The following is a 24,763-nucleotide window of genomic DNA, read 5'->3' on the forward strand; positions in this document are numbered from 1 at the left end:
GGCAGGCAGTTTCAGGAGGGAGAGGGACTCAGCAAGGCAGGCAGCATCAGGTGGGAGAGGGACACAGCAAGGCAGGCAGTATCAGGTGGGAGAGGGACACAGCAAGGCAGGCAGTATCAGGTGGGAGAGGGACACAGCAAGGCAGGCAGCATCAGGAGGGAGGGAGGGGGAACACAGCAAGGCAGGCAGCATCAGGAGGGAGAGGGACACAGCAAGGCAGGCAGTATCAGGAGGGAGGGGAACACAGCAAGGCAGACAGTCCCAGGAGGGAGAGGGACACAGCAAGTCAGGCAGTATCAGGTGGGAGAGGGACACAGCAAGGCAGGCAGTATCAGGTGGGAGAGGGACACAGCAAGGCAGGCAGCATCAGGAGGGAGGGAGGGGGAACACAGCAAGGCAGGCAGCATCAGGAGGGAGAGGGACACAGCAAGGCAGGCAGTATCAGGAGGGAGGGGAACACAGCAAGGCAGACAGTCCCAGGAGGGAGAGGGACACAGCAAGTCAGGCAGTATCTGGAGGGAGAGGGACACAGCAAGGCAGGCAGTTTCAGGAGGGAGAGGGACTCAGCGAGGCAGGCAGTATCAGGAGGGAGAGGGACACAGCAAGGCAGGCAGTATCAGGAGGGAGAGGGAACACAGCAAGGCAGGCAGCATCAGGAGGGAAAGGGACACAGCAAGGCAGGCAGTATCAGGAGGGAGAGGGAACACAGCAAGGCAGGCAGCATCAGGAGGGAGGGAGGGGGAACACAGCAAGGCAGGCAGCATCAGGAGGGAGGGAGGGGGAACACAGCAAGGCAGGCAGGATCAGGAGGGGAGAGGTACACAGCCAGGCAGGAGGTATCGGGAGGGGAGAGGGACACAGCAAGGCAGGCAGTACCAGGAGGGAGAGGGACACAGCAAGGCAGGCAGTATCCGGAGGGAGAGGTTCAAACCAAGGCAGGCAGTATCAGGAGAGAGGGGATCACAGCAAGGCAGGCAGCATCGGGAGGGAGAGGGACACAGCAAGTCAGGCAGTATCAGGAGGCAGAGGGACACAGCAAGGCAGGCAGTATCAGGAGGGAGAGGGACACAGCAAGGTAGGCAGCATCAGGAGGGAGAGGGACACAGCAAGGCAGGCAGTATCAGGAGGGAGGGGAACACAGCAAGGCAGACAGTCCCAGGAGGGAGAGGGACACAGCAAGTCAGGCAGTATCAGGAGGGAGAGGGACACAGCAAGGCAGGCAGTTTCAGGAGGGAGAGGGACACAGCAAGGCAGGCAGTATCAGGAGGGAGAGGGAACACAGCAAGGCAGGCAGCATCAGGAGGGAAAGGGACACAGCAAGGCAGGCAGTATCAGGAGGGAGAGGGACACAGTAAGGCAGGCAGCATCAGGAGGGAGAGGGACACAGCAAGGCAGGCAGTATCAGGAGGGAGAGGGACACAGTAAGGCAGGCAGCATCAGGAGGGAGAGGGACACAGCAAGGCAGGCAGCATCAGGAGGGAGAGGGACACAGCAAGGCAGGCAGTATCAGGAGGGAGAGGGACACAGTAAGGCAGGCAGTATCAGGAGGGAGGGGGACACAGTAAGGCAGGCAGTATCAGGAGGGTGAGGGGGACACAGCAAGGCAGGCAGTATCAGGAGGGAGAGGGAACACAGCAAGGCAGGCAGTATCAGGAGGGAGAGGGACACAGCAAGGCAGGCAGTATCAGGAGGGAGAGGGACACAGTAAGGCAGGCAGCATCAGGAGGGAGAGGGACACAGTAAGGCAGGCAGTATCAGGAGGGAGAGGGAACACAGCAAGGCAGGCAGTATCAGGAGGGAGAGGGAACACAGCAAGGCAGGCAGTATCAGGAGGGAGAGGGACACAGTAAGGCAGGCAGTATCAGGAGGGAGAGGGAACACAGCAAGGCAGGCAGTATCAGGAGGGAGAGGGAACACAGCAAGGCAGGCAGTATCAGGAGGGAGAGGGACACAGTAAGGCAGGCAGCATCAGGAGGGAGAGGGACACAGTAAGGCAGGCAGTATCAGGAGGGAGGGGGACACAGCAAGGCAGGCAGTATCAGGAGGGAGGGGAACACAGCAAGGCAGGCAGTATCAGGAGGGAGAGGGAACACAGCAAGGCAGGCAGTATCAGGAGGGAGAGGGAACACAGCAAGGCAGGCAGTATCAGGAGGGAGGGGGACACAGCAAGGCAGGCAGTATCAGGAGGGAGGGGGACACAGCAAGGCAGGCAGTATCAGGAGGGAGAGGGAACACAGCAAGGCAGGCAGTATCAGGAGGGAGGGGGACACAGCAAGGCAGGCAGTATCAGGAGGGAGAGGGAACACAGCAAGGCAGGCAGTATCAGGAGGGAGAGGGACACAGCAAGGCAGGCAGTATCAGGAGGGAGGGGGACACAGCAAGGCAGGCAGTATCAGGAGGGAGAGGGAACACAGCAAGGCAGGCAGTATCAGGAGAGAGAGGAACACAGCAAGGCAGGCAGCATCAGGAGGGAGAGGGACACAGCAAGGCAGGCAGCATCAGGAGGGAGAGGGACACAGCAAGGCAGGCAGCATCAGGAGGGAGAGGGACACAGCAAGGCAGGCAGTATCGGGAGGGAGAGGGACACAGCAAGGCAGGCAGTATCAGGAGGGAGAGGGACACAGCAAGGCAGGCAGTATCAGGAGGGGGAGGGACACAGCAAGGCAGGCAGTATCAGGAGGGAGAGGAACAAAGCAAGGCAGGCAGTATCAGGAGAGAGAGGGACACAGCAAGGCAGGCAGTATCAGGAGGGAGGGGGGACACAGCAAGGCAGGCAGTATCAGGAGGGAGAGGGAACACAGCAAGGCAGGCAGTATCAGGAGGGAGAGGGAACACAGCAAGGCAGGCAGTATCAGGAGGGAGAGGGACACAGCAAGGCAGGCAGTATCAGGAGGGAGAGGGAACACAGTAAGGCAGGCAGTATCAGGAGGACGAGGGACACAGCAAGGCAGGCAGCATCAGGAGGGAGAGGGAACACAGCAAGGCAGGCAGCATCAGGAGGGAGAGGGACACAGCAAGGCAGGCAGCATCAGGAGGGAGAGGGACACAGCAAGGCAGGCAGTATCAGGAGGGAGGGGGACACAGCAAGGCAGGCAGTATCAGGAGGGAGGGGAACACAGCAAGGCAGGCAGTATCAGGAGGGAGAGGGAACACAGCAAGGCAGGCAGTATCAGGAGGGAGAGGGAACACAGCAAGGCAGGCAGTATCAGGAGGGAGGGGGACACAGCAAGGCAGGCAGTATCAGGAGGGAGGGGGACACAGCAAGGCAGGCAGTATCAGGAGGGAGAGGGAACACAGCAAGGCAGGCAGTATCAGGAGGGAGGGGGACACAGCAAGGCAGGCAGTATCAGGAGGGAGAGGGAACACAGCAAGGCAGGCAGTATCAGGAGGGAGAGGGACACAGCAAGGCAGGCAGTATCAGGAGGGAGGGGGACACAGCAAGGCAGGCAGTATCAGGAGGGAGAGGGAACACAGCAAGGCAGGCAGTATCAGGAGAGAGAGGAACACAGCAAGGCAGGCAGCATCAGGAGGGAGAGGGACACAGCAAGGCAGGCAGCATCAGGAGGGAGAGGGACACAGCAAGGCAGGCAGCATCAGGAGGGAGAGGGACACAGCAAGGCAGGCAGTATCGGGAGGGAGAGGGACACAGCAAGGCAGGCAGTATCAGGAGGGAGAGGGACACAGCAAGGCAGGCAGTATCAGGAGGGGGAGGGACACAGCAAGGCAGGCAGTATCAGGAGGGAGAGGAACAAAGCAAGGCAGGCAGTATCAGGAGAGAGAGGGACACAGCAAGGCAGGCAGTATCAGGAGGGAGGGGGGACACAGCAAGGCAGGCAGTATCAGGAGGGAGAGGGAACACAGCAAGGCAGGCAGTATCAGGAGGGAGAGGGAACACAGCAAGGCAGGCAGTATCAGGAGGGAGAGGGACACAGCAAGGCAGGCAGTATCAGGAGGGAGAGGGAACACAGTAAGGCAGGCAGTATCAGGAGGACGAGGGACACAGCAAGGCAGGCAGCATCAGGAGGGAGAGGGAACACAGCAAGGCAGGCAGCATCAGGAGGGAGAGGGACACAGCAAGGCAGGCAGCATCAGGAGGGAGAGGGACACAGCAAGGCAGGCAGTATCAGGAGGGAGGGGGACACAGCAAGGCAGGCAGTATCAGGAGGGAGGGGAACACAGCAAGGCAGGCAGTATCAGGAGGGAGAGGGAACACAGCAAGGCAGGCAGTATCAGGAGGGAGAGGGAATACAGCAAGGCAGGCAGTATCAGGAGGGAGGGGGACACAGCAAGGCAGGCAGTATCAGGAGGGAGGGGGACACAGCAAGGCAGGCAGTATCAGGAGGGAGAGGGAACACAGCAAGGCAGGCAGTATCAGGAGGGAGGGGGACACAGCAAGGCAGGCAGTATCAGGAGGGAGAGGGAACACAGCAAGGCAGGCAGTATCAGGAGGGAGAGGGACACAGCAAGGCAGGCAGTATCAGGAGGGAGGGGGACACAGCAAGGCAGGCAGTATCAGGAGGGAGAGGGAACACAGCAAGGCAGGCAGTATCAGGAGAGAGAGGAACACAGCAAGGCAGGCAGCATCAGGAGGGAGAGGAACAAAGCAAGGCAGGCAGTATCAGGAGAGAGAGGGACACAGCAAGGCAGGCAGTATCAGGAGGGAGGGGGGACACAGCAAGGCAGGCAGTATCAGGAGAGAGAGGGACACAGCAAGGCAGGCAGTATCAGGAGGGAGAGGGACACAGCAAGGCAGGCAGTATCAGGAGAGAGAGGGACACAGCAAGGCAGGCAGTATCAGGAGGGAGAGGGACACAGCAAGGCAGGCAGCATCAGGAGGGAGAGGGACACAGCAAGGCAGGCAGTATCAGGAGGGAGAGGGAACACAGTAAGGCAGGCAGTATCAGGAGGACGAGGGACACAGCAAGGCAGGCAGCATCAGGAGGGAGAGGGAACACAGCAAGGCAGGCAGCATCAGGAGGGAGAGGGACACAGCAAGGCAGGCAGCATCAGGAGGGAGAGGGACACAGCAAGGCAGGCAGTATCAGGAGGGAGGGGGACACAGCAAGGCAGGCAGTATCAGGAGGGAGGGGAACACAGCAAGGCAGGCAGTATCAGGAGGGAGAGGGAACACAGCAAGGCAGGCAGTATCAGGAGGGAGAGGGAATACAGCAAGGCAGGCAGTATCAGGAGGGAGGGGGACACAGCAAGGCAGGCAGTATCAGGAGGGAGGGGGACACAGCAAGGCAGGCAGTATCAGGAGGGAGAGGGAACACAGCAAGGCAGGCAGTATCAGGAGGGAGGGGGACACAGCAAGGCAGGCAGTATCAGGAGGGAGAGGGAACACAGCAAGGCAGGCAGTATCAGGAGGGAGAGGGACACAGCAAGGCAGGCAGTATCAGGAGGGAGGGGGACACAGCAAGGCAGGCAGTATCAGGAGGGAGAGGGAACACAGCAAGGCAGGCAGTATCAGGAGAGAGAGGAACACAGCAAGGCAGGCAGTATCAGGAGAGAGAGGAACAAAGCAAGGCAGGCAGCATCAGGAGGGAGAGGGACACAGCAAGGCAGGCAGTATCAGGAGGGAGAGGGACACAGTAAGGCAGGCAGCATCAGGAGGGAGAGGGACACAGCAAGGCAGGCAGCATCAGGAGGGAGAGGGACACAGCAAGGCAGGCAGTATCAGGAGGGAGAGGGACACAGTAAGGCAGGCAGTATCAGGAGGGAGGGGGACACAGTAAGGCAGGCAGTATCAGGAGGGTGAGGGGGACACAGCAAGGCAGGCAGTATCAGGAGGGAGGGGAACACATCAAGGCAGACAGTCCCAGGAGGGAGAGGGACACAGCAAGTCAGGCAGTATCAGGAGGGAGAGGGACACAGCAAGGCAGGCAGTTTCAGGAGGGAGAGGGACTCAGCAAGGCAGGCAGCATCAGGTGGGAGAGGGACACAGCAAGGCAGGCAGTATCAGGTGGGAGAGGGACACAGCAAGGCAGGCAGTATCAGGTGGGAGAGGGACACAGCAAGGCAGGCAGCATCAGGAGGGAGGGAGGGGGAACACAGCAAGGCAGGCAGCATCAGGAGGGAGAGGGACACAGCAAGGCAGGCAGTATCAGGAGGGAGGGGAACACAGCAAGGCAGACAGTCCCAGGAGGGAGAGGGACACAGCAAGTCAGGCAGTATCAGGTGGGAGAGGGACACAGCAAGGCAGGCAGTATCAGGTGGGAGAGGGACACAGCAAGGCAGGCAGCATCAGGAGGGAGGGAGGGGGAACACAGCAAGGCAGGCAGCATCAGGAGGGAGAGGGACACAGCAAGGCAGGCAGTATCAGGAGGGAGGGGAACACAGCAAGGCAGACAGTCCCAGGAGGGAGAGGGACACAGCAAGTCAGGCAGTATCTGGAGGGAGAGGGACACAGCAAGGCAGGCAGTTTCAGGAGGGAGAGGGACTCAGCGAGGCAGGCAGTATCAGGAGGGAGAGGGACACAGCAAGGCAGGCAGTATCAGGAGGGAGAGGGAACACAGCAAGGCAGGCAGCATCAGGAGGGAAAGGGACACAGCAAGGCAGGCAGTATCAGGAGGGAGAGGGAACACAGCAAGGCAGGCAGCATCAGGAGGGAGGGAGGGGGAACACAGCAAGGCAGGCAGCATCAGGAGGGAGGGAGGGGGAACACAGCAAGGCAGGCAGGATCAGGAGGGGAGAGGTACACAGCCAGGCAGGAGGTATCGGGAGGGGAGAGGGACACAGCAAGGCAGGCAGTACCAGGAGGGAGAGGGACACAGCAAGGCAGGCAGTATCCGGAGGGAGAGGTTCAAACCAAGGCAGGCAGTATCAGGAGAGAGGGGATCACAGCAAGGCAGGCAGCATCGGGAGGGAGAGGGACACAGCAAGTCAGGCAGTATCAGGAGGCAGAGGGACACAGCAAGGCAGGCAGTATCAGGAGGGAGAGGGACACAGCAAGGTAGGCAGCATCAGGAGGGAGAGGGACACAGCAAGGCAGGCAGTATCAGGAGGGAGGGGAACACAGCAAGGCAGACAGTCCCAGGAGGGAGAGGGACACAGCAAGTCAGGCAGTATCAGGAGGGAGAGGGACACAGCAAGGCAGGCAGTTTCAGGAGGGAGAGGGACACAGCAAGGCAGGCAGTATCAGGAGGGAGAGGGAACACAGCAAGGCAGGCAGCATCAGGAGGGAAAGGGACACAGCAAGGCAGGCAGTATCAGGAGGGAGAGGGACACAGTAAGGCAGGCAGCATCAGGAGGGAGAGGGACACAGCAAGGCAGGCAGTATCAGGAGGGAGAGGGACACAGTAAGGCAGGCAGCATCAGGAGGGAGAGGGACACAGCAAGGCAGGCAGCATCAGGAGGGAGAGGGACACAGCAAGGCAGGCAGTATCAGGAGGGAGAGGGACACAGTAAGGCAGGCAGTATCAGGAGGGAGGGGGACACAGTAAGGCAGGCAGTATCAGGAGGGTGAGGGGGACACAGCAAGGCAGGCAGTATCAGGAGGGAGAGGGAACACAGCAAGGCAGGCAGTATCAGGAGGGAGAGGGACACAGCAAGGCAGGCAGTATCAGGAGGGAGAGGGACACAGTAAGGCAGGCAGCATCAGGAGGGAGAGGGACACAGTAAGGCAGGCAGTATCAGGAGGGAGAGGGAACACAGCAAGGCAGGCAGTATCAGGAGGGAGAGGGAACACAGCAAGGCAGGCAGTATCAGGAGGGAGAGGGACACAGTAAGGCAGGCAGTATCAGGAGGGAGAGGGAACACAGCAAGGCAGGCAGTATCAGGAGGGAGAGGGAACACAGCAAGGCAGGCAGTATCAGGAGGGAGAGGGACACAGTAAGGCAGGCAGCATCAGGAGGGAGAGGGACACAGTAAGGCAGGCAGTATCAGGAGGGAGGGGGACACAGCAAGGCAGGCAGTATCAGGAGGGAGGGGAACACAGCAAGGCAGGCAGTATCAGGAGGGAGAGGGAACACAGCAAGGCAGGCAGTATCAGGAGGGAGAGGGAACACAGCAAGGCAGGCAGTATCAGGAGGGAGGGGGACACAGCAAGGCAGGCAGTATCAGGAGGGAGGGGGACACAGCAAGGCAGGCAGTATCAGGAGGGAGAGGGAACACAGCAAGGCAGGCAGTATCAGGAGGGAGGGGGACACAGCAAGGCAGGCAGTATCAGGAGGGAGAGGGAACACAGCAAGGCAGGCAGTATCAGGAGGGAGAGGGACACAGCAAGGCAGGCAGTATCAGGAGGGAGGGGGACACAGCAAGGCAGGCAGTATCAGGAGGGAGAGGGAACACAGCAAGGCAGGCAGTATCAGGAGAGAGAGGAACACAGCAAGGCAGGCAGCATCAGGAGGGAGAGGGACACAGCAAGGCAGGCAGCATCAGGAGGGAGAGGGACACAGCAAGGCAGGCAGCATCAGGAGGGAGAGGGACACAGCAAGGCAGGCAGTATCGGGAGGGAGAGGGACACAGCAAGGCAGGCAGTATCAGGAGGGAGAGGGACACAGCAAGGCAGGCAGTATCAGGAGGGGGAGGGACACAGCAAGGCAGGCAGTATCAGGAGGGAGAGGAACAAAGCAAGGCAGGCAGTATCAGGAGAGAGAGGGACACAGCAAGGCAGGCAGTATCAGGAGGGAGGGGGGACACAGCAAGGCAGGCAGTATCAGGAGGGAGAGGGAACACAGCAAGGCAGGCAGTATCAGGAGGGAGAGGGAACACAGCAAGGCAGGCAGTATCAGGAGGGAGAGGGACACAGCAAGGCAGGCAGTATCAGGAGGGAGAGGGAACACAGTAAGGCAGGCAGTATCAGGAGGACGAGGGACACAGCAAGGCAGGCAGCATCAGGAGGGAGAGGGAACACAGCAAGGCAGGCAGCATCAGGAGGGAGAGGGACACAGCAAGGCAGGCAGCATCAGGAGGGAGAGGGACACAGCAAGGCAGGCAGTATCAGGAGGGAGGGGGACACAGCAAGGCAGGCAGTATCAGGAGGGAGGGGAACACAGCAAGGCAGGCAGTATCAGGAGGGAGAGGGAACACAGCAAGGCAGGCAGTATCAGGAGGGAGAGGGAACACAGCAAGGCAGGCAGTATCAGGAGGGAGGGGGACACAGCAAGGCAGGCAGTATCAGGAGGGAGGGGGACACAGCAAGGCAGGCAGTATCAGGAGGGAGAGGGAACACAGCAAGGCAGGCAGTATCAGGAGGGAGGGGGACACAGCAAGGCAGGCAGTATCAGGAGGGAGAGGGAACACAGCAAGGCAGGCAGTATCAGGAGGGAGAGGGACACAGCAAGGCAGGCAGTATCAGGAGGGAGGGGGACACAGCAAGGCAGGCAGTATCAGGAGGGAGAGGGAACACAGCAAGGCAGGCAGTATCAGGAGAGAGAGGAACACAGCAAGGCAGGCAGCATCAGGAGGGAGAGGGACACAGCAAGGCAGGCAGCATCAGGAGGGAGAGGGACACAGCAAGGCAGGCAGCATCAGGAGGGAGAGGGACACAGCAAGGCAGGCAGTATCGGGAGGGAGAGGGACACAGCAAGGCAGGCAGTATCAGGAGGGAGAGGGACACAGCAAGGCAGGCAGTATCAGGAGGGGGAGGGACACAGCAAGGCAGGCAGTATCAGGAGGGAGAGGAACAAAGCAAGGCAGGCAGTATCAGGAGAGAGAGGGACACAGCAAGGCAGGCAGTATCAGGAGGGAGGGGGGACACAGCAAGGCAGGCAGTATCAGGAGGGAGAGGGAACACAGCAAGGCAGGCAGTATCAGGAGGGAGAGGGAACACAGCAAGGCAGGCAGTATCAGGAGGGAGAGGGACACAGCAAGGCAGGCAGTATCAGGAGGGAGAGGGAACACAGTAAGGCAGGCAGTATCAGGAGGACGAGGGACACAGCAAGGCAGGCAGCATCAGGAGGGAGAGGGAACACAGCAAGGCAGGCAGCATCAGGAGGGAGAGGGACACAGCAAGGCAGGCAGCATCAGGAGGGAGAGGGACACAGCAAGGCAGGCAGTATCAGGAGGGAGGGGGACACAGCAAGGCAGGCAGTATCAGGAGGGAGGGGAACACAGCAAGGCAGGCAGTATCAGGAGGGAGAGGGAACACAGCAAGGCAGGCAGTATCAGGAGGGAGAGGGAACACAGCAAGGCAGGCAGTATCAGGAGGGAGGGGGACACAGCAAGGCAGGCAGTATCAGGAGGGAGGGGGACACAGCAAGGCAGGCAGTATCAGGAGGGAGAGGGAACACAGCAAGGCAGGCAGTATCAGGAGGGAGGGGGACACAGCAAGGCAGGCAGTATCAGGAGGGAGAGGGAACACAGCAAGGCAGGCAGTATCAGGAGGGAGAGGGACACAGCAAGGCAGGCAGTATCAGGAGGGAGGGGGACACAGCAAGGCAGGCAGTATCAGGAGGGAGAGGGAACACAGCAAGGCAGGCAGTATCAGGAGAGAGAGGAACACAGCAAGGCAGGCAGCATCAGGAGGGAGAGGGACACAGCAAGGCAGGCAGCATCAGGAGGGAGAGGGACACAGCAAGGCAGGCAGCATCAGGAGGGAGAGGGACACAGCAAGGCAGGCAGTATCGGGAGGGAGAGGGACACAGCAAGGCAGGCAGTATCAGGAGGGAGAGGGACACAGCAAGGCAGGCAGTATCAGGAGGGGGAGGGACACAGCAAGGCAGGCAGTATCAGGAGGGAGAGGAACAAAGCAAGGCAGGCAGTATCAGGAGAGAGAGGGACACAGCAAGGCAGGCAGTATCAGGAGGGAGGGGGGACACAGCAAGGCAGGCAGTATCAGGAGGGAGAGGGAACACAGCAAGGCAGGCAGTATCAGGAGGGAGAGGGAACACAGCAAGGCAGGCAGTATCAGGAGGGAGAGGGACACAGCAAGGCAGGCAGTATCAGGAGGGAGAGGGAACACAGTAAGGCAGGCAGTATCAGGAGGACGAGGGACACAGCAAGGCAGGCAGCATCAGGAGGGAGAGGGAACACAGCAAGGCAGGCAGCATCAGGAGGGAGAGGGACACAGCAAGGCAGGCAGCATCAGGAGGGAGAGGGACACAGCAAGGCAGGCAGTATCAGGAGGGAGGGGGACACAGCAAGGCAGGCAGTATCAGGAGGGAGGGGAACACAGCAAGGCAGGCAGTATCAGGAGGGAGAGGGAACACAGCAAGGCAGGCAGTATCAGGAGGGAGAGGGAATACAGCAAGGCAGGCAGTATCAGGAGGGAGGGGGACACAGCAAGGCAGGCAGTATCAGGAGGGAGGGGGACACAGCAAGGCAGGCAGTATCAGGAGGGAGAGGGAACACAGCAAGGCAGGCAGTATCAGGAGGGAGGGGGACACAGCAAGGCAGGCAGTATCAGGAGGGAGAGGGAACACAGCAAGGCAGGCAGTATCAGGAGGGAGAGGGACACAGCAAGGCAGGCAGTATCAGGAGGGAGGGGGACACAGCAAGGCAGGCAGTATCAGGAGGGAGAGGGAACACAGCAAGGCAGGCAGTATCAGGAGAGAGAGGAACACAGCAAGGCAGGCAGCATCAGGAGGGAGAGGAACAAAGCAAGGCAGGCAGTATCAGGAGAGAGAGGGACACAGCAAGGCAGGCAGTATCAGGAGGGAGGGGGGACACAGCAAGGCAGGCAGTATCAGGAGAGAGAGGGACACAGCAAGGCAGGCAGTATCAGGAGGGAGAGGGACACAGCAAGGCAGGCAGTATCAGGAGAGAGAGGGACACAGCAAGGCAGGCAGTATCAGGAGGGAGAGGGACACAGCAAGGCAGGCAGCATCAGGAGGGAGAGGGACACAGCAAGGCAGGCAGTATCAGGAGGGAGAGGGAACACAGTAAGGCAGGCAGTATCAGGAGGACGAGGGACACAGCAAGGCAGGCAGCATCAGGAGGGAGAGGGAACACAGCAAGGCAGGCAGCATCAGGAGGGAGAGGGACACAGCAAGGCAGGCAGCATCAGGAGGGAGAGGGAACACAGTAAGGCAGGCAGTATCAGGAGGACGAGGGACACAGCAAGGCAGGCAGTATCAGGAGGGAGAGGGACACAGTAAGGCAGGCAGTATCAGGAGGGAGGGGGACACAGTAAGGCAGGCAGTATCAGGAGGGTGAGGGGGACACAGCAAGGCAGGCAGTATCAGGAGGGAGAGGGAACACAGCAAGGCAGGCAGTATCAGGAGGGAGAGGGACACAGCAAGGCAGGCAGTATCAGGAGGGAGAGGGACACAGTAAGGCAGGCAGCATCAGGAGGGAGAGGGACACAGTAAGGCAGGCAGTATCAGGAGGGAGAGGGAACACAGCAAGGCAGGCAGTATCAGGAGGGAGAGGGAACACAGCAAGGCAGGCAGTATCAGGAGGGAGAGGGACACAGTAAGGCAGGCAGTATCAGGAGGGAGAGGGAACACAGCAAGGCAGGCAGTATCAGGAGGGAGAGGGAACACAGCAAGGCAGGCAGTATCAGGAGGGAGAGGGACACAGTAAGGCAGGCAGCATCAGGAGGGAGAGGGACACAGTAAGGCAGGCAGTATCAGGAGGGAGGGGGACACAGCAAGGCAGGCAGTATCAGGAGGGAGGGGAACACAGCAAGGCAGGCAGTATCAGGAGGGAGAGGGAACACAGCAAGGCAGGCAGTATCAGGAGGGAGAGGGAACACAGCAAGGCAGGCAGTATCAGGAGGGAGGGGGACACAGCAAGGCAGGCAGTATCAGGAGGGAGGGGGACACAGCAAGGCAGGCAGTATCAGGAGGGAGAGGGAACACAGCAAGGCAGGCAGTATCAGGAGGGAGGGGGACACAGCAAGGCAGGCAGTATCAGGAGGGAGAGGGAACACAGCAAGGCAGGCAGTATCAGGAGGGAGAGGGACACAGCAAGGCAGGCAGTATCAGGAGGGAGGGGGACACAGCAAGGCAGGCAGTATCAGGAGGGAGAGGGAACACAGCAAGGCAGGCAGTATCAGGAGAGAGAGGAACACAGCAAGGCAGGCAGCATCAGGAGGGAGAGGGACACAGCAAGGCAGGCAGCATCAGGAGGGAGAGGGACACAGTAAGGCAGGCAGCATCAGGAGGGAGAGGAACAAAGCAAGGCAGGCAGTATCAGGAGAGAGAGGAACAAAGCAAGGCAGGCAGTATCAGGAGAGAGAGGGACACAGCAAGGCAGGCAGTATCAGGAGGGAGGGGGGACACAGCAAGGCAGGCAGTATCAGGAGGGAGAGGGAACACAGCAAGGCAGGCAGTATCAGGAGGGAGAGGGAACACAGCAAGGCAGGCAGTATCAGGAGGGAGAGGGACACAGCAAGGCAGGCAGTATCAGGAGGGAGAGGGAACACAGTAAGGCAGGCAGTATCAGGAGGACGAGGGACACAGCAAGGCAGGCAGCATCAGGAGGGAGAGGGAACACAGCAAGGCAGGCAGCATCAGGAGGGAGAGGGACACAGCAAGGCAGGCAGCATCAGGAGGGAGAGGGACACAGCAAGGCAGGCAGTATCAGGAGGGAGGGGGACACAGCAAGGCAGGCAGTATCAGGAGGGAGGGGAACACAGCAAGGCAGGCAGTATCAGGAGGGAGAGGGAACACAGCAAGGCAGGCAGTATCAGGAGGGAGAGGGAACACAGCAAGGCAGGCAGTATCAGGAGGGAGGGGGACACAGCAAGGCAGGCAGTATCAGGAGGGAGGGGGACACAGCAAGGCAGGCAGTATCAGGAGGGAGAGGGAACACAGCAAGGCAGGCAGTATCAGGAGGGAGGGGGACACAGCAAGGCAGGCAGTATCAGGAGGGAGAGGGAACACAGCAAGGCAGGCAGTATCAGGAGGGAGAGGGACACAGCAAGGCAGGCAGTATCAGGAGGGAGGGGGACACAGCAAGGCAGGCAGTATCAGGAGGGAGAGGGAACACAGCAAGGCAGGCAGTATCAGGAGAGAGAGGAACACAGCAAGGCAGGCAGCATCAGGAGGGAGAGGGACACAGCAAGGCAGGCAGCATCAGGAGGGAGAGGGACACAGCAAGGCAGGCAGCATCAGGAGGGAGAGGGACACAGCAAGGCAGGCAGTATCGGGAGGGAGAGGGACACAGCAAGGCAGGCAGTATCAGGAGGGAGAGGGACACAGCAAGGCAGGCAGTATCAGGAGGGGGAGGGACACAGCAAGGCAGGCAGTATCAGGAGGGAGAGGAACAAAGCAAGGCAGGCAGTATCAGGAGAGAGAGGGACACAGCAAGGCAGGCAGTATCAGGAGGGAGGGGGGACACAGCAAGGCAGGCAGTATCAGGAGGGAGAGGGAACACAGCAAGGCAGGCAGTATCAGGAGGGAGAGGGAACACAGCAAGGCAGGCAGTATCAGGAGGGAGAGGGACACAGCAAGGCAGGCAGTATCAGGAGGGAGAGGGAACACAGTAAGGCAGGCAGTATCAGGAGGACGAGGGACACAGCAAGGCAGGCAGCATCAGGAGGGAGAGGGAACACAGCAAGGCAGGCAGCATCAGGAGGGAGAGGGACACAGCAAGGCAGGCAGCATCAGGAGGGAGAGGGACACAGCAAGGCAGGCAGTATCAGGAGGGAGGGGGACACAGCAAGGCAGGCAGTATCAGGAGGGAGGGGAACACAGCAAGGCAGGCAGTATCAGGAGGGAGAGGGAACACAGCAAGGCAGGCAGTATCAGGAGGGAGAGGGAATACAGCAAGGCAGGCAGTATCAGGAGGGAGGGGGACACAGCAAGGCAGGCAGTATCAGGAGGGAGGGGGACACAGCAAGGCAGGCAGTATCAGGAGGGAGAGGGAACACAGCAAGGCAGGCAGTATCAGGAGGGAGGGGGACACAGCAAGGCAGGCAGTATCAGGAGGGAGAGGGAACACAGCAAGGCAGGCAGTATCAGGAGGGAGAGGGACACAGCAAGGCAGGCAGTATCAGGAGGGAGGGGGACACAGCAAGGCAGGCAGTATCAGGAGGGAGAGGGAACACAGCAAGGCAGGCAGTATCAGGAGAGAGAGGAACACAGCAAGGCAGGCAGCATCAGGAGGGAGAGGAACAAAGCAAGGCAGGCAGTATCAGGAGAGAGAGGGACACAGCAAGGCAGGCAGTATCAGGAGGGAGGGGGGACACAGCAAGGCAGGCAGTATCAGGAGAGAGAGGGACACAGCAAGGCAGGCAGTATCAGGAGGGAGAGGGACACAGCAAGGCAGGCAGTATCAGGAGAGAGAGGGACACAGCAAGGCAGGCAGTATCAGGAGGGAGAGGGACACAGCAAGGCAGGCAGCATCAGGAGGGAGAGGGACACAGCAAGGCAGGCAGTATCAGGAGGGAGAGGGAACACAGTAAGGCAGGCAGTATCAGGAGGACGAGGGACACAGCAAGGCAGGCAGCATCAGGAGGGAGAGGGAACACAGCAAGGCAGGCAGCATCAGGAGGGAGAGGGACACAGCAAGGCAGGCAGCATCAGGAGGGAGAGGGACACAGCAAGGCAGGCAGTATCAGGAGGGAGGGGGACACAGCAAGGCAGGCAGTATCAGGAGGGAGGGGAACACAGCAAGGCAGGCAGTATCAGGAGGGAGAGGGAACACAGCAAGGCAGGCAGTATCAGGAGGGAGAGGGAACACAGCAAGGCAGGCAGTATCAGGAGGGAGGGGGACACAGCAAGGCAGGCAGTATCAGGAGGGAGGGGGACACAGCAAGGCAGGCAGTATCAGGAGGGAGAGGGAACACAGCAAGGCAGGCAGTATCAGGAGGGAGGGGGACACAGCAAGGCAGGCAGTATCAGGAGGGAGAGGGAACACAGCAAGGCAGGCAGTATCAGGAGGGAGAGGGACACAGCAAGGCAGGCAGTATCAGGAGGGAGGGGGACACAGCAAGGCAGGCAGTATCAGGAGGGAGAGGGAACACAGCAAGGCAGGCAGTATCAGGAGAGAGAGGAACACAGCAAGGCAGGCAGCATCAGGAGGGAGAGGGACACAGCAAGGCAGGCAGCATCAGGAGGGAGAGGGACACAGCAAGGCAGGCAGCATCAGGAGGGAGAGGGACACAGCAAGGCAGGCAGTATCGGGAGGGAGAGGGACACAGCAAGGCAGGCAGTATCAGGAGGGAGAGGGACACAGCAAGGCAGGCAGTATCAGGAGGGGGAGGGACACAGCAAGGCAGGCAGTATCAGGAGGGAGAGGAACAAAGCAAGGCAGGCAGTATCAGGAGAGAGAGGGACACAGCAAGGCAGGCAGTATCAGGAGGGAGGGGGGACACAGCAAGGCAGGCAGTATCAGGAGGGAGAGGGAACACAGCAAGGCAGGCAGTATCAGGAGGGAGAGGGAACACAGCAAGGCAGGCAGTATCAGGAGGGAGAGGGACACAGCAAGGCAGGCAGTATCAGGAGGGAGAGGGAACACAGTAAGGCAGGCAGTATCAGGAGGACGAGGGACACAGCAAGGCAGGCAGCATCAGGAGGGAGAGGGAACACAGCAAGGCAGGCAGCATCAGGAGGGAGAGGGACACAGCAAGGCAGGCAGCATCAGGAGGGAGAGGGACACAGCAAGGCAGGCAGTATCAGGAGGGAGGGGGACACAGCAAGGCAGGCAGTATCAGGAGGGAGGGGAACACAGCAAGGCAGGCAGTATCAGGAGGGAGAGGGAACACAGCAAGGCAGGCAGTATCAGGAGGGAGAGGGAATACAGCAAGGCAGGCAGTATCAGGAGGGAGGGGGACACAGCAAGGCAGGCAGTATCAGGAGGGAGGGGGACACAGCAAGGCAGGCAGTATCAGGAGGGAGAGGGAACACAGCAAGGCAGGCAGTATCAGGAGGGAGGGGGACACAGCAAGGCAGGCAGTATCAGGAGGGAGAGGGAACACAGCAAGGCAGGCAGTATCAGGAGGGAGAGGGACACAGCAAGGCAGGCAGTATCAGGAGGGAGGGGGACACAGCAAGGCAGGCAGTATCAGGAGGGAGAGGGAACACAGCAAGGCAGGCAGTATCAGGAGAGAGAGGAACACAGCAAGGCAGGCAGCATCAGGAGGGAGAGGAACAAAGCAAGGCAGGCAGTATCAGGAGAGAGAGGGACACAGCAAGGCAGGCAGTATCAGGAGGGAGGGGGGACACAGCAAGGCAGGCAGTATCAGGAGAGAGAGGGACACAGCAAGGCAGGCAGTATCAGGAGGGAGAGGGACACAGCAAGGCAGGCAGTATCAGGAGAGAGAGGGACACAGCAAGGCAGGCAGTATCAGGAGGGAGAGGGACACAGCAAGGCAGGCAGCATCAGGAGGGAGAGGGACACAGCAAGGCAGGCAGTATCAGGAGGGAGAGGGAACACAGTAAGGCAGGCAGTATCAGGAGGACGAGGGACACAGCAAGGCAGGCAGCATCAGGAGGGAGAGGGAACACAGCAAGGCAGGCAGCATCAGGAGGGAGAGGGACACAGCAAGGCAGGCAGCATCAGGAGGGAGAGGGAACACAGTAAGGCAGGCAGTATCAGGAGGACGAGGGACACAGCAAGGCAGGCAGTATCAGGAGGGAGAGGGACACAGTAAGGCAGGCAGTATCAGGAGGGAGGGGGACACAGTAAGGCAGGCAGTATCAGGAGGGTGAGGGGGACACAGCAAGGCAGGCAGTATCAGGAGGGAGAGGGAACACAGCAAGGCAGGCAGTATCAGGAGGGAGAGGGACACAGCAAGGCAGGCAGTATCAGGAGGGAGAGGGACACAGTAAGGCAGGCAGCATCAGGAGGGAGAGGGACACAGTAAGGCAGGCAGTATCAGGAGGGAGAGGGAACACAGCAAGGCAGGCAGTATCAGGAGGGAGAGGGAACACAGCAAGGCAGGCAGTATCAGGAGGGAGAGGGACACAGTAAGGCAGGCAGTATCAGGAGGGAGAGGGAACACAGCAAGGCAGGCAGTATCAGGAGGGAGAGGGAACACAGCAAGGCAGGCAGTATCAGGAGGGAGAGGGACACAGTAAGGCAGGCAGCATCAGGAGGGAGAGGGACACAGTAAGGCAGGCAGTATCAGGAGGGAGGGGGACACAGCAAGGCAGGCAGTATCAGGAGGGAGGGGAACACAGCAAGGCAGGCAGTATCAGGAGGGAGAGGGAACACAGCAAGGCAGGCAGTATCAGGAGGGAGAGGGAACACAGCAAGGCAGGCAGTATCAGGAGGGAGGGGGACACAGCAAGGCAGGCAGTATCAGGAGGGAGGGGGACACAGCAAGGCAGGCAGTATCAGGAGGGAGAGGGAACACAGCAAGGCAGGCAGTATCAGGAGGGAGGGGGACACAGCAAGGCAGGCAGTATCAGGAGGGAGAGGGAACACAGCAAGGCAGGCAGTATCAGGAGGGAGAGGGACACAGCAAGGCAGGCAGTATCAGGAGGGAGGGGGACACAGCAAGGCAGGCAGTATCAGGAGGGAGAGGGAACACAGCAAGGCAGGCAGTATCAGGAGAGAGAGGAACACAGCAAGGCAGGCAGCATCAGGAGGGAGAGGGACACAGCAAGGCAGGCAGCATCAGGAGGGAGAGGGACACAGTAAGGCAGGCAGCATCAGGAGGGAGAGGAACAAAGCAAGGCAGGCAGTATCAGGAGAGAGAGGAACAAAGCAAGGCAGGCAGTATCAGGAGAGAGAGGGACACAGCAAGGCAGGCAGTATCAGGAGGGAGGGGGGACACAGCAAGGCAGGCAGTATCAGGAGGGAGAGGGAACACAGCAAGGCAGGCAGTATCAGGAGGGAGAGGGAACACAGCAAGGCAGGCAGTATCAGGAGGGAGAGGGACACAGCAAGGCAGGCAGTATCAGGAGGGAGAGGGAACACAGTAAGGCAGGCAGTATCAGGAGGACGAGGGACACAGCAAGGCAGGCAGCATCAGGAGGGAGAGGGAACACAGCAAGGCAGGCAGCATCAGGAGGGAGAGGGACACAGCAAGGCAGGCAGCATCAGGAGGGAGAGGGACACAGCAAGGCAGGCAGTATCAGGAGGGAGGGGGACACAGCAAGGCAGGCAGTATCAGGAGGGAGGGGAACACAGCAAGGCAGGCAGTATCAGGAGGGAGAGGGAACACAGCAAGGCAGGCAGTATCAGGAGGGAGAGGGAACACAGCAAGGCAGGCAGTATCAGGAGGGAGGGGGACACAGCAAGGCAGGCAGTATCAGGAGGGAGGGGGACACAGCAAGGCAGGCAGTATCAGGAGGGAGAGGGAACACAGCAAGGCAGGCAGTATCAGGAGGGAGGGGGACACAGCAAGGCAGGCAGTATCAGGAGGGAGAGGGAACACAGCAAGGCAGGCAGTATCAGGAGGGAGAGGGACACAGCAAGGCAGGCAGTATCAGGAGGGAGGGGGACACAGCAAGGCAGGCAGTATCAGGAGGGAGAGGGAACACAGCAAGGCAGGCAGTATCAGGAGAGAGAGGAACACAGCAAGGCAGGCAGCATCAGGAGGGAGAGGGACACAGCAAGGCAGGCAGCATCAGGAGGGAGAGGGACACAGCAAGGCAGGCAGCATCAGGAGGGAGAGGGACACAGCAAGGCAGGCAGTATCGGGAGGGAGAGGGACACAGCAAGGCAGGCAGTATCAGGAGGGAGAGGGACACAGCAAGGCAGGCAGTATCAGGAGGGGGAGGGACACAGCAAGGCAGGCAGTATCAGGAGGGAGAGGAACAAAGCAAGGCAGGCAGTATCAGGAGAGAGAGGGACACAGCAAGGCAGGCAGTATCAGGAGGGAGGGGGGACACAGCAAGGCAGGCAGTATCAGGAGGGAGAGGGAACACAGCAAGGCAGGCAGTATCAGGAGGGAGAGGGAACACAGCAAGGCAGGCAGTATCAGGAGGGAGAGGGACACAGCAAGGCAGGCAGTATCAGGAGGGAGAGGGAACACAGTAAGGCAGGCAGTATCAGGAGGACGAGGGACACAGCAAGGCAGGCAGCATCAGGAGGGAGAGGGAACACAGCAAGGCAGGCAGCATCAGGAGGGAGAGGGACACAGCAAGGCAGGCAGCATCAGGAGGGAGAGGGACACAGCAAGGCAGGCAGTATCAGGAGGGAGGGGGACACAGCAAGGCAGGCAGTATCAGGAGGGAGGGGAACACAGCAAGGCAGGCAGTATCAGGAGGGAGAGGGAACACAGCAAGGCAGGCAGTATCAGGAGGGAGAGGGAATACAGCAAGGCAGGCAGTATCAGGAGGGAGGGGGACACAGCAAGGCAGGCAGTATCAGGAGGGAGGGGGACACAGCAAGGCAGGCAGTATCAGGAGGGAGAGGGAACACAGCAAGGCAGGCAGTATCAGGAGGGAGGGGGACACAGCAAGGCAGGCAGTATCAGGAGGGAGAGGGAACACAGCAAGGCAGGCAGTATCAGGAGGGAGAGGGACACAGCAAGGCAGGCAGTATCAGGAGGGAGGGGGACACAGCAAGGCAGGCAGTATCAGGAGGGAGAGGGAACACAGCAAGGCAGGCAGTATCAGGAGAGAGAGGAACACAGCAAGGCAGGCAGCATCAGGAGGGAGAGGAACAAAGCAAGGCAGGCAGTATCAGGAGAGAGAGGGACACAGCAAGGCAGGCAGTATCAGGAGGGAGGGGGGACACAGCAAGGCAGGCAGTATCAGGAGAGAGAGGGACACAGCAAGGCAGGCAGTATCAGGAGGGAGAGGGACACAGCAAGGCAGGCAGTATCAGGAGAGAGAGGGACACAGCAAGGCAGGCAGTATCAGGAGGGAGAGGGACACAGCAAGGCAGGCAGCATCAGGAGGGAGAGGGACACAGCAAGGCAGGCAGTATCAGGAGGGAGAGGGAACACAGTAAGGCAGGCAGTATCAGGAGGACGAGGGACACAGCAAGGCAGGCAGCATCAGGAGGGAGAGGGAACACAGCAAGGCAGGCAGCATCAGGAGGGAGAGGGACACAGCAAGGCAGGCAGCATCAGGAGGGAGAGGGAACACAGTAAGGCAGGCAGTATCAGGAGGACGAGGGACACAGCAAGGCAGGCAGTATCAGGAGGGAGAGGGACACAGTAAGGCAGGCAGTATCAGGAGGGAGGGGGACACAGTAAGGCAGGCAGTATCAGGAGGGTGAGGGGGACACAGCAAGGCAGGCAGTATCAGGAGGGAGAGGGAACACAGCAAGGCAGGCAGTATCAGGAGGGAGAGGGACACAGCAAGGCAGGCAGTATCAGGAGGGAGAGGGACACAGTAAGGCAGGCAGCATCAGGAGGGAGAGGGACACAGTAAGGCAGGCAGTATCAGGAGGGAGAGGGAACACAGCAAGGCAGGCAGTATCAGGAGGGAGAGGGAACACAGCAAGGCAGGCAGTATCAGGAGGGAGAGGGACACAGTAAGGCAGGCAGTATCAGGAGGGAGAGGGAACACAGCAAGGCAGGCAGTATCAGGAGGGAGAGGGAACACAGCAAGGCAGGCAGTATCAGGAGGGAGAGGGACACAGTAAGGCAGGCAGCATCAGGAGGGAGAGGGACACAGTAAGGCAGGCAGTATCAGGAGGGAGGGGGACACAGCAAGGCAGGCAGTATCAGGAGGGAGGGGAACACAGCAAGGCAGGCAGTATCAGGAGGGAGAGGGAACACAGCAAGGCAGGCAGTATCAGGAGGGAGAGGGAACACAGCAAGGCAGGCAGTATCAGGAGGGAGGGGGACACAGCAAGGCAGGCAGTATCAGGAGGGAGGGGGACACAGCAAGGCAGGCAGTATCAGGAGGGAGAGGGAACACAGCAAGGCAGGCAGTATCAGGAGGGAGGGGGACACAGCAAGGCAGGCAGTATCAGGAGGGAGAGGGAACACAGCAAGGCAGGCAGTATCAGGAGGGAGAGGGACACAGCAAGGCAGGCAGTATCAGGAGGGAGGGGGACACAGCAAGGCAGGCAGTATCAGGAGGGAGAGGGAACACAGCAAGGCAGGCAGTATCAGGAGAGAGAGGAACACAGCAAGGCAGGCAGCATCAGGAGGGAGAGGGACACAGCAAGGCAGGCAGCATCAGGAGGGAGAGGGACACAGTAAGGCAGGCAGCATCAGGAGGGAGAGGAACAAAGCAAGGCAGGCAGTATCAGGAGAGAGAGGAACAAAGCAAGGCAGGCAGTATCAGGAGAGAGAGGGACACAGCAAGGCAGGCAGTATCAGGAGGGAGGGGGGACACAGCAAGGCAGGCAGTATCAGGAGGGAGAGGGAACACAGCAAGGCAGGCAGTATCAGGAGGGAGAGGGAACACAGCAAGGCAGGCAGTATCAGGAGGGAGAGGGACACAGCAAGGCAGGCAGTATCAGGAGGGAGAGGGAACACAGTAAGGCAGGCAGTATCAGGAGGACGAGGGACACAGCAAGGCAGGCAGCATCAGGAGGGAGAGGGAACACAGCAAGGCAGGCAGCATCAGGAGGGAGAGGGACACAGCAAGGCAGGCAGCATCAGGAGGGAGAGGGACACAGCAAGGCAGGCAGTATCAGGAGGGAGGGGGACACAGCAAGGCAGGCAGTATCAGGAGGGAGGGGAACACAGCAAGGCAGGCAGTATCAGGAGGGAGAGGGAACACAGCAAGGCAGGCAGTATCAGGAGGGAGAGGGAACACAGCAAGGCAGGCAGTATCAGGAGGGAGGGGGACACAGCAAGGCAGGCAGTATCAGGAGGGAGGGGGACACAGCAAGGCAGGCAGTATCAGGAGGGAGAGGGAACACAGCAAGGCAGGCAGTATCAGGAGGGAGGGGGACACAGCAAGGCAGGCAGTATCAGGAGGGAGAGGGAACACAGCAAGGCAGGCAGTATCAGGAGGGAGAGGGACACAGCAAGGCAGGCAGTATCAGGAGGGAGGGGGACACAGCAAGGCAGGCAGTATCAGGAGGGAGAGGGAACACAGCAAGGCAGGCAGTATCAGGAGAGAGAGGAACACAGCAAGGCAGGCAGCATCAGGAGGGAGAGGGACACAGCAAGGCAGGCAGCATCAGGAGGGAGAGGGACACAGCAAGGCAGGCAGCATCAGGAGGGAGAGGGACACAGCAAGGCAGGCAGTATCGGGAGGGAGAGGGACACAGCAAGGCAGGCAGTATCAGGAGGGAGAGGGACACAGCAAGGCAGGCAGTATCAGGAGGGGGAGGGACACAGCAAGGCAGGCAGTATCAGGAGGGAGAGGAACAAAGCAAGGCAGGCAGTATCAGGAGAGAGAGGGACACAGCAAGGCAGGCAGTATCAGGAGGGAGGGGGGACACAGCAAGGCAGGCAGTATCAGGAGGGAGAGGGAACACAGCAAGGCAGGCAGTATCAGGAGGGAGAGGGAACACAGCAAGGCAGGCAGTATCAGGAGGGAGAGGGACACAGCAAGGCAGGCAGTATCAGGAGGGAGAGGGAACACAGTAAGGCAGGCAGTATCAGGAGGACGAGGGACACAGCAAGGCAGGCAGCATCAGGAGGGAGAGGGAACACAGCAAGGCAGGCAGCATCAGGAGGGAGAGGGACACAGCAAGGCAGGCAGCATCAGGAGGGAGAGGGACACAGCAAGGCAGGCAGTATCAGGAGGGAGGGGGACACAGCAAGGCAGGCAGTATCAGGAGGGAGGGGAACACAGCAAGGCAGGCAGTATCAGGAGGGAGAGGGAACACAGCAAGGCAGGCAGTATCAGGAGGGAGAGGGAATACAGCAAGGCAGGCAGTATCAGGAGGGAGGGGGACACAGCAAGGCAGGCAGTATCAGGAGGGAGGGGGACACAGCAAGGCAGGCAGTATCAGGAGGGAGAGGGAACACAGCAAGGCAGGCAGTATCAGGAGGGAGGGGGACACAGCAAGGCAGGCAGTATCAGGAGGGAGAGGGAACACAGCAAGGCAGGCAGTATCAGGAGGGAGAGGGACACAGCAAGGCAGGCAGTATCAGGAGGGAGGGGGACACAGCAAGGCAGGCAGTATCAGGAGAGAGAGGAACACAGCAAGGCAGGCAGCATCAGGAGGGAGAGGAACAAAGCAAGGCAGGCAGTATCAGGAGAGAGAGGGACACAGCAAGGCAGGCAGTATCAGGAGGGAGGGGGGACACAGCAAGGCAGGCAGTATCAGGAGAGAGAGGGACACAGCAAGGCAGGCAGTATCAGGAGGGAGGGGGAACACAGCAAGGCAGGCAGTATCAGGAGAGAGAGGAACACAGCAAGGCAGGCAGCATCAGGAGGGAGAGGAACAAAGCAAGGCAGGCAGTATCAGGAGAGAGAGGGACACAGCAAGGCAGGCAGTATCAGGAGGGAGGGGGGACACAGCAAGGCAGGCAGTATCAGGAGAGAGAGGGACACAGCAAGGCAGGCAGTATCAGGAGGGAGAGGGACACAGCAAGGCAGGCAGTATCAGGAGAGAGAGGGACACAGCAAGGCAGGCAGTATCAGGAGGGAGAGGGACACAGCAAGGCAGGCAGCATCAGGAGGGAGAGGGACACAGCAAGGCAGGCAGTATCAGGAGGGAGAGGGAACACAGTAAGGCAGGCAGTATCAGGAGGACGAGGGACACAGCAAGGCAGGCAGCATCAGGAGGGAGAGGGAACACAGCAAGGCAGGCAGCATCAGGAGGGAGAGGGACACAGCAAGGCAGGCAGCATCAGGAGGGAGAGGGAACACAGTAAGGCAGGCAGTATCAGGAGGACGAGGGACACAGCAAGGCAGGCAGTATCAGGAGGGAGAGGGACACAGTAAGGCAGGCAGTATCAGGAGGGAGGGGGACACAGTAAGGCAGGCAGTATCAGGAGGGTGAGGGGGACACAGCAAGGCAGGCAGTATCAGGAGGGAGAGGGAACACAGCAAGGCAGGCAGTATCAGGAGGGAGAGGGACACAGCAAGGCAGGCAGTATCAGGAGGGAGAGGGACAC

The 24,763-nt window shown here is 60.0% G+C and overlaps 1 protein-coding gene across 1 annotated transcript in view; it reads right to left on the reverse strand.

The window, feature by feature from the left end:
• The window catches only part of LOC140465597 (proline-rich protein 29-like), a 160,660-nt gene that overhangs the window by 109,295 nt on the left and 26,602 nt on the right, over positions 1-24,763 (reverse strand). The gene's annotated exons all lie outside the window — the stretch shown is intronic.

The sequence above is a fragment of the Chiloscyllium punctatum genome, chromosome 42 (assembly GCF_047496795.1).
Source record: "Chiloscyllium punctatum isolate Juve2018m chromosome 42, sChiPun1.3, whole genome shotgun sequence".
NCBI lineage: Eukaryota > Metazoa > Chordata > Chondrichthyes > Orectolobiformes > Hemiscylliidae > Chiloscyllium > Chiloscyllium punctatum.